The sequence below is a fragment of the Mytilus californianus genome, unplaced genomic scaffold (genome assembly GCF_021869535.1).
Source record: "Mytilus californianus isolate M0D057914Y unplaced genomic scaffold, xbMytCali1.0.p SCAF_3, whole genome shotgun sequence".
Classification (NCBI taxonomy): domain Eukaryota; kingdom Metazoa; phylum Mollusca; class Bivalvia; order Mytilida; family Mytilidae; genus Mytilus; species Mytilus californianus.
In genome coordinates this window covers 126361406-126373115 of record NW_026262679.1, presented here as the reverse complement: position 1 = coordinate 126373115, position 11710 = coordinate 126361406, and positions in this window count along the sequence as shown.

Sequence of the window (11710 nt, the reverse complement as noted above, 5' to 3'; positions counted from 1 at the left end):
CAGTGTTTTATCATCTGACTTGAAGAAAAGGAAAACTTTCCTGTCTCGTAAAAGAAGGGTGTTCAGATATTTTCTTTTTAGCTCACCTGGCCGAAAGAGCTTTTCTCATCACTAGGCATTCTTCGTCATTGTTATCTGTTAACTTTTACAATAATCTACTCCACTGAAACTACTGGGTCAAAATTTACCAAACCTAGCCACAATCATTATTAGGGTATCTAGTTTAAAAATATGGCCGATGACCTTGGCTGTCAATTAAGATGGCCGACATGGCTAAAAAAAGAACATAGGGGTAAAATGCAGTTTTTGCCTATTATTTCAAAAACCAATATAAATATAGAAAATCTGACAAGGGCAAAAGTGTTCAAAATGTTGAGCTCTACCTGTTGTATTTAATCAAAACTGTCAGACGACTTTTTATAGGACTTATTGCCCTAAAATGACGAATTTTACCAATTTTAAAACTGTTTGCCTTTTATCTTGAAAATTATAATAGATAGAATCTTTAAAAAACAAAAATAATCAGCAGGACAAGATCTACTAGTGAGTCAAACATGACCAAAATCGTCTGACCACTCCTTATTAGTGTTATTGCCCTTTAATGACGATTTTTACCAATTTATTTCAAAAACCAATACAAATAGAGAAAATCTGACAAGGGTTAAAGTGTTCAAAAATGTTGAGCTCTACCTGTTCTATTTAATCAAAACTGTCAGACGACTTCTTATGGGACTTATTGCCCTAAAATGACGAATTTTTCCAATTTTAAAACTGTTTGCCTTTTATCTCGAAAATTATAATAGATAGAATCTTTAAAAAACAAAAATAATCAGCAGGACAAGATCTACTAGTGAGTCAAACATGACCAAAATCGTCTGACCACTCCTTATTAGTGTTATTGCCCTTTAATGACGATATTTACCAATTTATTTCAAAAACCAATATAAATAGAGAAAATCTGACAAGGGCAAAAGTGTTCAAAAATGTTGAGCTCTACCAGTTCTATTTAATCAAAACTGTCAGACGACTTCTTATAGGACTTATTGCCCTAAAATGACGAATTTTACCAATTTTAAAACTGTTTGCCTTTTATCTCGAAAATTATAATAGATAGAATCTTTAAAAAACAAAAATGATCAGCAAGACAAGATCTACTAGTGAGTCAAACATGACCACAATCGTCTGACCACTCCTTATTAGTGTTATTGCCCTTTAATTACGATTTTTACTAATTTTTGCCTTATTGCCTAATATCTTAAAAAATATAATAGATGATCAGCATGACAGGATCTACAAATAAGTAAACATAGCTGAAATCTTCAGTTGACTCCTTATTAGAGTTATAGCCTTTAATATGATTTTCCCCGTTTTTATACGACCGCAAAAATTAAAAATTTTTTGGTCGTATATTGGTATGACGTTGGCGTCGTCGTCGTCGTCGTCGTCGTCGTCGTCGTCGTCTGGCGTCGTCCGGCGTCGTCCGAAGACAAATTGGTTTTCGCACTCTAACTTTAGTTTAAGTGAATGGATCTCCATGAAATTTTACCATAAGGTTCAATACCACGAAAGGAAGGTTGGGATTGATTTTGGGGGTTATGGTACCAAAAGTTAAGGAATTAGGGGCCAAAAAGGGGCCAAAAATATGCATTTTTGTAACTTCCAGACAATAACTTGTGTGTAAGTGTATGGATCTCTCTGACATTGTACCACAAGGTTCCATATCACAAAGGGAAGGCTGTAATTGACTTTGGGGGTAATTGCCTCAAAATTTTAGGAATAAGGGGCCAAAAAAGGGGCAAAAAACAAGCATTTTTCTAGTTTCATGACAATAACTTGTGTGTAAGTGTTTGGATATTTCTGAAATTGTACTACAAGGTTCCATATCACAAAGGGAAAGCTGGAATTGAGTTTGAGGGTAATTGCCCGAAACGTTTAGGAATTGGGGGCCAAAAAGGGGCCAAAAATAAGCATTTTTCTAGTTTCCAGACAATAACTTGTGTTCAAGTGTATGGATCTCTCTGAAATTGTACTGCAAGGTACCATACCACAAAGGGAAGGCTGGTATTGAGTTTGGGGGTGATGAATCATAAGGGGGTTCAAAAAATTTGGGAGGGGGGATTTTTTGTTTTTGTTTTTTTTGTTTTTTTCCTTTTTTTTTTCTTTTAAAATTTTCCATTTTAAGTTGGTTATTTCTGATTAATATTTAAAAGCAAATAATAATGATATGGTAGGAGATACACACCAAACAGGATGTGTAAATTATTATATAATAAGTATTGTGCAATAGCAAGAAATTTTCAATTGCACAGTATTGCACAATAGCAAGAAATCTTCAATTGCACAGTATTGCGCAATAGCAAGAAATCTTCAATTGCACAGTATTGCGCAATAGCAAGAAATATCCAATAGCACAATATTGCGCAATAGCAAGAAATTGTCAATTGTACAGTATTGCACAATAGCAAGAAATATTCAATTGCACAGTATTGTGCAAAAGAAGATACTTCGTATAAATTGCTTATTTCTTGATCAATTTCAATGGGGTTTTATTCTTGAATTCTTGGGGTTCTTTAATATGCTGAATCTAACTGTGTATTAAGTTTTTGGATTTTGGGCCCCATTTTTAAATTGGTCCACATTGAGGTCCAAAGGGTCCAAAATTTAACTTTGTTTGATTTCATCAAAAATTGAATTATTGGGGTTCTTTGATATGCCGAATCTAACCGTGTATTTAGATTCTTAATTTTTGGTTCCGTTTTCAAATTGGTCTACATTAAGGTCCAAAGGGTCCAAAATTAAACTTAGTTTGATTTTAACAAAAATTGAATTTTTAGGGTTCTTTGATATGCTGAATCTAAACATGTATTTAGATTTTTGATAATGGGCCCAGTTTTCAAGTTAGTCCAAATCGGGGTCCAAAATTAAACTTTGTTTGATTTCAACAAAAATTGAATATATGGGGTTCTTTGATATGCTGAATCTAACCATGTATTTAGATTTTTGATTTTTGGGCCCCGTTATCAACTTTGTCCACATTGAGGTCAAAAGGGTCCAAAATTAAACTTTGTTTGATTTCATCAAAAATTGAATTTTTAGGGTTCTTTGATATGCTGAATCTAAACATGTATTTAGATTTTGGATAATGGGCCCAGTTTTCAAGTTGGTCCAAATCGGGGTCCAAAATTAAACTTTGTTTGATTTCAACAAAAATTGAATATATGGGGTTCTTTGATATGCTGAATCTAACCATGTATTTAGATTTTTGATTTTTGGGCCCCGTTATCAACTTTGTCCACATTGAGGTCAAAAGGGTCCAAAATTAAACTTTGTTTGATTTCATCAAAAATTGAATTCTTGGGGTTCTTTGATATGCTGAATCTAACCATGTATTTAGATTTTGGATATTGGACCATAATAGGTGAATGTCCAATTTAAAATTTTTAAGTTCTTAGACCACATTCATTCTGTCTCAGAAACCTATGCTGTGTCAAATATTTAATCACAATCCAAATTCAGAGCTGTATCAAGCTTGAATGTTGTGTCCATACTTGCCCCAACTGTTCAGGGTCGACCGCAGAGGTCGTATCAAGCTGCGCCCTGCGGAGCATTTTATTGCCTATTATCTTGAAAACTTAATAGATAAATAGAAACTTTAAAAAGCACAAATGATCAGCAAGACAAGATCTACAAAATTGCCATAATGGCCCAAATCTTCTTTTAATAGAGTTATTCCCCTTTTATGAGCCTCTAGTTTGCAGATCCTACAAAACTAAGAAAATCATCTCTTTATGAAATATAGAAATGATAAATAACACATCATTGTATTTTAAAATGGTAAAACATTAATAAACAATATTTTTTTTAATAAACAAATTTGGAAAATTACATGCTTAAAATATATGTTGTTGCCTGTTCAAGACGAAGGACACAACTTTGCATTACTCAGCCTAAAAGTAAAAGACAATCATTATGAGAAGGGATGATTTTATTGAAATAAAAGGCAGAGGCTAAATGTAAATCAGCAGTTCAGAATCAAGGTAATTTGGCATTGTCAGGAAGACATACTTGTGTTTATCCGTTCCACTTTTCAAAGGTCAAGGTTTTAATGTAGCAAATAACTTTAAAATGTTGAGCTTTTGAGATTATTATATCCTTTGAATTGCAGCCTCCTTCAGCTGCTTCTTTGATGAACATGTAGACTATGTGAGTAAGAACGAAGATTGTTTGGATCATTTTCCGAGTGATCTTCCCAAATAAGGTAGCAGGTTATCCTCAGTCTGGATTGTTATCTTGTGAGCTAGCACAGAAATATTTCGACTTTTGGCCTATTAAAAGCAGTTTAAATTCATGTAACATTCATGTGCTATCATTCTTAACATGCATTTTGTACTGAAACATTACTGTCCCAGGTTAAGGGGATCGAGTTGGTCGCCAGAAAACATGTTTAACCCCGCCATATTCTGTATGTGCCTATCCCAAGTCGGAAGCTTGTGAATCAGTGGTTGTCGTTTGTTGCTATATTTCATGTTTGTTTTTTGCATTTATTGTTTTGTACATAAATCCGGCTGTTAGTTTTCTGTTTTGAATTGTTTTACATTTGTCATTTTTGGGGCTTTTTATAGCTTACTATGCGGTATGGGTTTTCCTGATATTTGAAGTCCGTACGGTGACCTATAGTAAACTTCTATGTCATTTGGTCTTTTGTGAAGAGTTGTCTCATTGGCAATCCTACCAAATCTTATTTTTATATGTTGTATTTGTCACTGGACATCAAACAGACATCTGTTAGTGCTTTGTACTTATCTATCAATGGCTTTTTTGTACTAGTTTTTGCAATGGTGAAAGTAGATTAGAAGGTATTATTTAAAGCCTTTGTATAAAATCATTTCCCGTATTATACTTAAGATGGAATACAGTTTTGTTAAAAGTTGAAGATACAAACTAAATATCCTATGCAAATTAATAAGAAATGAGCAGGAATTTTATGGTTCCTTTGAAGAATCTCATTCTGAGAGGTTATCAATTTAGCATTGTGGAATGATCTTGGAATATTATCTGTCCGTAATTATGTGTACATTTGAACTGGTAGCTGGGGACGTTACCCTTTGGACTCAACAGGTCTGGCTCCATTTGGTTTTGTTTTTTATCCTGATTTGCATTATTTGAATAGATTGATGAGATTTGCAGTTTTGTTAACTACTTCCTTTGACCAGTTTGTTAAATTTTGATACGCCATACGTTGATGAAATTGGTCGCGTGAAATTTCCTACCATTTATCTATTTGCAAAATTTCACTTAGTATTTTCCTTCTATTAATTACAAGAGAAACAGATTCTACCTCTGTACCCCGTCAATTGCAATATTTATCTATTTTCGATAGTTAAATTTTCAAAACTATCTTGAGTCGATTAATGTAGTAATCAAAAGTAAAATAACAAAAATACCGAACTCCCAAGGAAAATTCAAAACGGAAAGTCCCTTATCAAATGGCAGAATCAATAGCTCAAACACATCAAACGAATGGAAAACAACTGTCATATTCCTGACTTGGTGCAGGCATTTCCTTATGTAGAAAATGGTGGATTAAACCTGGCTTTATAGCTAGCTAAACCTCTCACTTGAATGACAGTCACATAGAATTCCATGATTAGATAGACGGCTTAACAAATTGTCACTAAAGCACTTAAAGTATATTGTGTGAATTAGATTTATGTCTAATTCCCATTTGTCCAAATCTTCCGGGTTATAAGTTTATTGAAACTGAAATTTGCTTCAGATATTTTTGAATGAAAATCCATCACATCCAGCACGCATCAACTCTATGTTCACCGAGTACGTATAATTGTATATCATAAGTGAGCAGTAGCTCACAATCCATTGTTCCATTTTTGTCTCGCTTGACGGAGTCAAAAAGCGAGACATAGGTATGCTGTTTCCGGCGTCGGCGGCGGCGGCGTCAACAATGTATTAGTTTGTGATTAGGTCTAGTTTATGGTGAACCACTAGTGGTAAGTCAATGATATTTGGTATGCAGTTGTATTAGTATTGGCGCATCTCATTACCATGGAGATTATTTGGCCCCGCCCCCTCAGTTATGGTCTATTGACTTTGAAACTTTTGCTTAGTTTTCATGTATTAGTTTGTGATTAGGTCAGTTTATGGGGAACCACTAGTAGTAAGTTAATGATAATTGGTATGCAGTTGTATAAGCATTGGCATATCTCATTTCCCTAGCGATTATTTGGCCCCGCCCCCTCAGTCATAGTCTATTGACTTTGAAACTTTCGCTTAGTTTTCACGTATTAGTTTCTTAGGTCGGTTATGGGGAACCACTAGTGGTAGGTCAATGATATTTAGTATGCAGTTGTGTTAGCATTGGCAAATCTCATTACCATGGAGATTATTTGACCCGCCCCCTCAGTTATGGTTTATTGACTTTGAAATTTTACTTATTTTACATGTATTAGTTTGTGTTTAGGTTTGTTTAAAGGGAACTTCTTATGACAAGTCAATGGTATTTGGTATGCAGTTGTATTAGCATTGGCACATCTCATTTCCATGGAGATTGTTTAGCCATGTACCTTCAGTCATGGTTCATTGACTTTGAATATTTGCAAAACTTACATGTTAAAGTGGTGCTATTTTAATTTCAACATTTGCATTATTGAAATTACAAAAAAGCGAGACATATCTCTGTGATAACAGTTTATTTAGAATATGCACACATATATATTTAGTCATCAATTTCTTGGAAATGCACTTCTTAATTTTTTTTATCTTATTGTTAAAGATATATATAAAAGAAATGCTTTAATAAAAGAATCCAAACTTTTTCCAAGAGGGATAAATTATGCACGTTTTCAATTCAGGGGAAATAATAACTGGATGTACCTACAAATCAACAAAATTTACACTATTTTGTAGAAAATAAAAGCAAGATACATAGAATTTGAACTCCATTTCTCTCTTTATTTTCGAAAACTAGTGATCTGAATACCGTTGCCCATAACATTTATGACTTTCTGTATTATTTTCAAAGATTTTTTCCTTCAAAATACATTTTTGTCGAGCCTGCGACTTTTGTCGCAGAAGGCTCGACATAGGGATAGTGATCCGGCGGCGGCGGCGTTAGCTAACTTCTAAAAAGCTTTATATTTTAGAAGCTAGAAGACCTGGATGCTTCATACTTTGTATATAGATGCCTTATGTTACGAAGTTTCCGTCTGTCATATGTCCATTGTCCTTGACCTCATTTTCATGGTTCAGTGACTACTTGAAAAAAAAGTCAGCATTTTTTGTAATGTTAATTTCTTTCTTATTATGAGTAATAGGATAACTATATTTAGTATGTGCGTACCTTGCAAGGTCCTCATGCCTGTCAGACAATTTTCATTTGACCTCGACCTCATTTCATGGATCAGTTAACAAGGTTAAGTTTTCGTGGTCAAGTCCATATATCAGATACTATAAGCAGTAGGTCTACTATATTTGGTATATGGAATGATTGTAAGGTGTACATGTCCAACTGGTAGGTGTCATCTGACCTTGACCTCATTTTCATGGTTCAGTGATCAAAGTTAAGTTTTTGAGTGTTGGTCTTTTTTTCTAATACTCTATGCAATAGGTCAACTATATTTGGTGTATGGAAATATTTTATGATGTACATGTCAGTCTCACAGGTTTTATTTGACCTTGACCTCATTTTCACGGTTCATTTCTCAGTGTTAAGTTTTTGTTTGTTGTCTGTTTTTCTTGAACTATAAGCAATATATCAACTATATTTATTGCATGGAAGGATTGTAAGGCTCATATGTATGTCTGGGAGGTATCATCTGACCTTGACCTCATTTCCATGGTTCATTGGTCAATATTAAGTTTTCATGGTTAAGTTTGTTTCTTAGATACTATAAGCAAAAGGTCAACTATATTTAATGCATAAATTGATTGTAAGGTGTACATGTCTGTCTGGCATGGTTCATCTGACCTTGACCTCATTTTCATGCTTCATTAGTCAATGTTAAGTTTTCTTGGTTAAGACTGTTTCTTAGAAAAGAGGGACGAAAGATAACAGAGGGACAGTCAAACTCATAGACCGAAAACAAACTGACAACGCCATGGCTAAAAATAAAAAGACAAACGGACAAATAATAGTGCAGATGACACAACATAGAAAACCAAAGACTAAGCAACACGGAACCCACCAAAAACTGGGGGTGATCTCAGGTGCTCCGGAAGGGTAAGCAGATCCTGCTTAGAAAATATAAGCAATAGGTCAACTATGTTTTGTTTTTTGAATGATTGTAAGGTGTACATGTATTTCTCGTTTGGTTTATCTGACCTTGACCTCATTTTCTTGGATCATGTTAAGTTTATGTGTTACTTGTAGTAAAGCTTTATATTTCGGACTATCAACATAAAATCAATGGTTAGTAAAGAAGGCGAGACATTTCAGCGTGTGCACTCTTGTGAATTTTAAAACGCACATTTCTCTAAATAAAAAACAATAAGCTTTTTTTTTTGAAAACTGAATTATATACATTTAAATCTGTTTTAGTACAATTTAAGATGACAATTTTGTATATTAATATCACTTTATATACCCAGCTTGATAGTCAATATTTAGCCTATACAAACCCAAACACTTTACATATTACCTTTAGTTCAATTATTAAACAAATCATCAATTAATTCTTTTTACTTACATTTTTAAGAAGGTGCATTTTCAAGAAGAGAAAAGGAAAGATTCTCAGAATAAATAAAAAAGCTATTGCAAAATTATCCTAGAATAAAGTGACTGTTCAAATGTTACAAAAATAAATTCAATTTTGCTCTGACCAATTCAGATAAGTACATTCAGACATTAAATGTTTTTAACACATATATCATTTCATTCAAAAAGAGAAATTAGAAAAAAAAACAATTGAAGGAAAATGTCTCCACTCACAAAAAAAAGTAAAAGAACAAAAATACCGAACTCCAAGGAAAATTCAAAACGGAAAGTCCTATACAATGCATTGATACTTATGGGAATATGTGGTTAGTTAAAACAATCAAATGAAAGATTTTTAATTGTTAAAATAAAAACAACACAATGAATATTTCCTTTGCTCCAGGGCAATACAGTCGGTCTGACACCTAAACATTTAATGCACTTTTCCTTGGCCACTTTTTTACCGTCAACATAACGATTGTTATGTCTTCAAGTTCAAAGAAGTGAGTCACCCTCTTGCTGAAATTAACAATTTATTTTAGGTGACTACAATATAATTAAAATTAAGATACCTAAAAAATGGGCATCGTTTAAATGAGATTAACGAATTTGATTCGTATAAGTAACAGAATAATCTTCAGTTTGAAAGTTTTCATTCATATTATGTAATGTTTTTCCAAGAAGTTAGTGTTGCACAATTATTTATAACATTTCACGGAAATGTACTTTATTCGAAGTTTATTAATCTATTCAAGCGCTCGTGTATTTACCCACCATTTTTCCTTAAAATGTCCTGTACCAAGTCAGGAATATGGTAGTTGTTATCACATAGTCCGTTTCTGTGTATGTTGGCGTTTGTTTTTGTAGCAGTTCAGTGTTTCTGTTGTTCCGTTTTGTTTCCTCTTATAGTTGATGTGTTTCCCTCAGTTTTGATTTATGACCCGGATTTGTTTCAGTTAAATCGATTTATGACTATTAAATAGCGGTATACTACTATTGCCTTTATTTGGCACAAGATGTGTATTGATATGAAAGTTGAATCCCACCCTTTTTTGAAATGCTATTATTCCAATTCTTTTCTTAGGCAAGTAAGAGTACTGATATAATACAGTATGATAGACATCTGTCATTATTTACAAATAATTTCACCCAAAGATGGGAGTATAATAAATTGGAATCACCTCCACTTTAATGCCTGTCTTAATTGACCACAGTTGATACCTCTTGTATTACATAATTGAATACACAAAAATATTGACGTCAATAGTAGACATATAGTCACTTGATCTACACTACATACAATGTTCAGTAAATTATTTCTCAGAGATGAATGATTAAGGATAAAAAGATGCATGTTTATTGCAAAGAAAAGACAAACTTGTAAAATCAGTGTTGTAATCACTGATATTAGTCAATAATTTATGTTAATTTAAGTTACAATTATCATTAATTAGCTTGAAACAATAAACAAAATTGCTGAACTCTAACCTGGGAATTTTCTGCAATCAAATTTATTTGTGTTTTCCCCATTATTTGGCTATTTGATGGTGTAAGTATAAGGAAATGCCTCTACCAAGTCAGGAATATGATATGTTTTCCATTCGTTTGATGTGTTTGAGCTTTTGATTTTTCCATTTTATAAAGGACTTTACGTTTTGAATTATCCTTTGAGTTCGGTATTTTTTTTATTTTACTCTTTATTATACATGTATATTTGAATACAGAAAATTATTTTTTCTCTATGAAAATTTAAATGAAAAATAGTTATCTGATTTTAGTTGTTGAAAAAGTGCATTTTCAATGCCTCTTTTGTGAAACCATCAAGTCAAACTTCAATAAAAATATACTGCACCTTCCTTCAAAGATTTCTAATTCCAATCAAGCCAAAATAATTTAATTGATAAAAAAGATATTAAAAATCAGTGCCCCTTCTAAAAATTGAAATATCTGAAGAATTTGTATCAAAATTAAGAAATTCTCCATCTTTTGGATCTTGAATACAATAATGGATTATGGAAATGAAATTAAATCATTCATCTTCTGTCATATAATTTTTATCAAAAAACAATATATGATCCTAAGCTGTGTAAGAAAAATAGAAATATTCCCAAAAGCAACCATTTATAAGTAAATTTAGGGAGACATGCTTGTTTAATCAACTGAAAAAAAACCTATTATCTATCTGAATTTAATGCAAGGATGACAAATCAAGTTTTTTTTTGTTCACCACAAGACCCGAGCATATGATTTGAAATTATGCACACAACTCTTCCAGTCTTTCCATTAGTGACTTCGATCACTTTGATTGTTATAAGTACATTAGAAAAAGTACATTTTAACTGAGAATGTCATGAACTGAAAGGGGTGATTTTAAAAAAGAAAAATAACACTGGTTATATTTAGTGAAATAATAATGAAAATAATAATATTCAACATTCAATCCTAGTGTTGGTTTTTTTTTTTTGTAAACATATAATATTAGATTGGCCCTTGGTTTCTTCTTTGTTTTAGCAAAAATTGACATTTTGATCAAAATCGCTTATCCAAAGTTGTGATGGTTGTCTCTAAATGTCTTACAAGAGCTTGAATTATTTTTTTTTATTATAATTAGATCACAAAAAATGTCTGTCTACCCGCCGTAGCTAAACAAATGGCTGAATCACAACACCGACGATGCTTTGATTTAATTTATAACAATATGAAAAACAACAGTACCGTAGTTGAGCACATGCGATCCCCCCGGTTTTTGATGGTGTTAGTGTTGCTCAGTGTTTAGTTTTCTATGTTGTGATGTGTGTACTGTTGTTTGTCTTTTGGTCGTTTTTCGTTTTTGCCTTGGCATTGTCAGTTTGTTTTTGACTTATGAGTTTGAATATACTTTTGATATCTTCCGCCTCTCTTTTGCACCGGCTGTAAATGAAGATGACTCCACTGAATTTGACAGAGGAAAGAAATTGATGCCAAATTCTACTTAAGATAAGGGACAAAAACTATAAATCA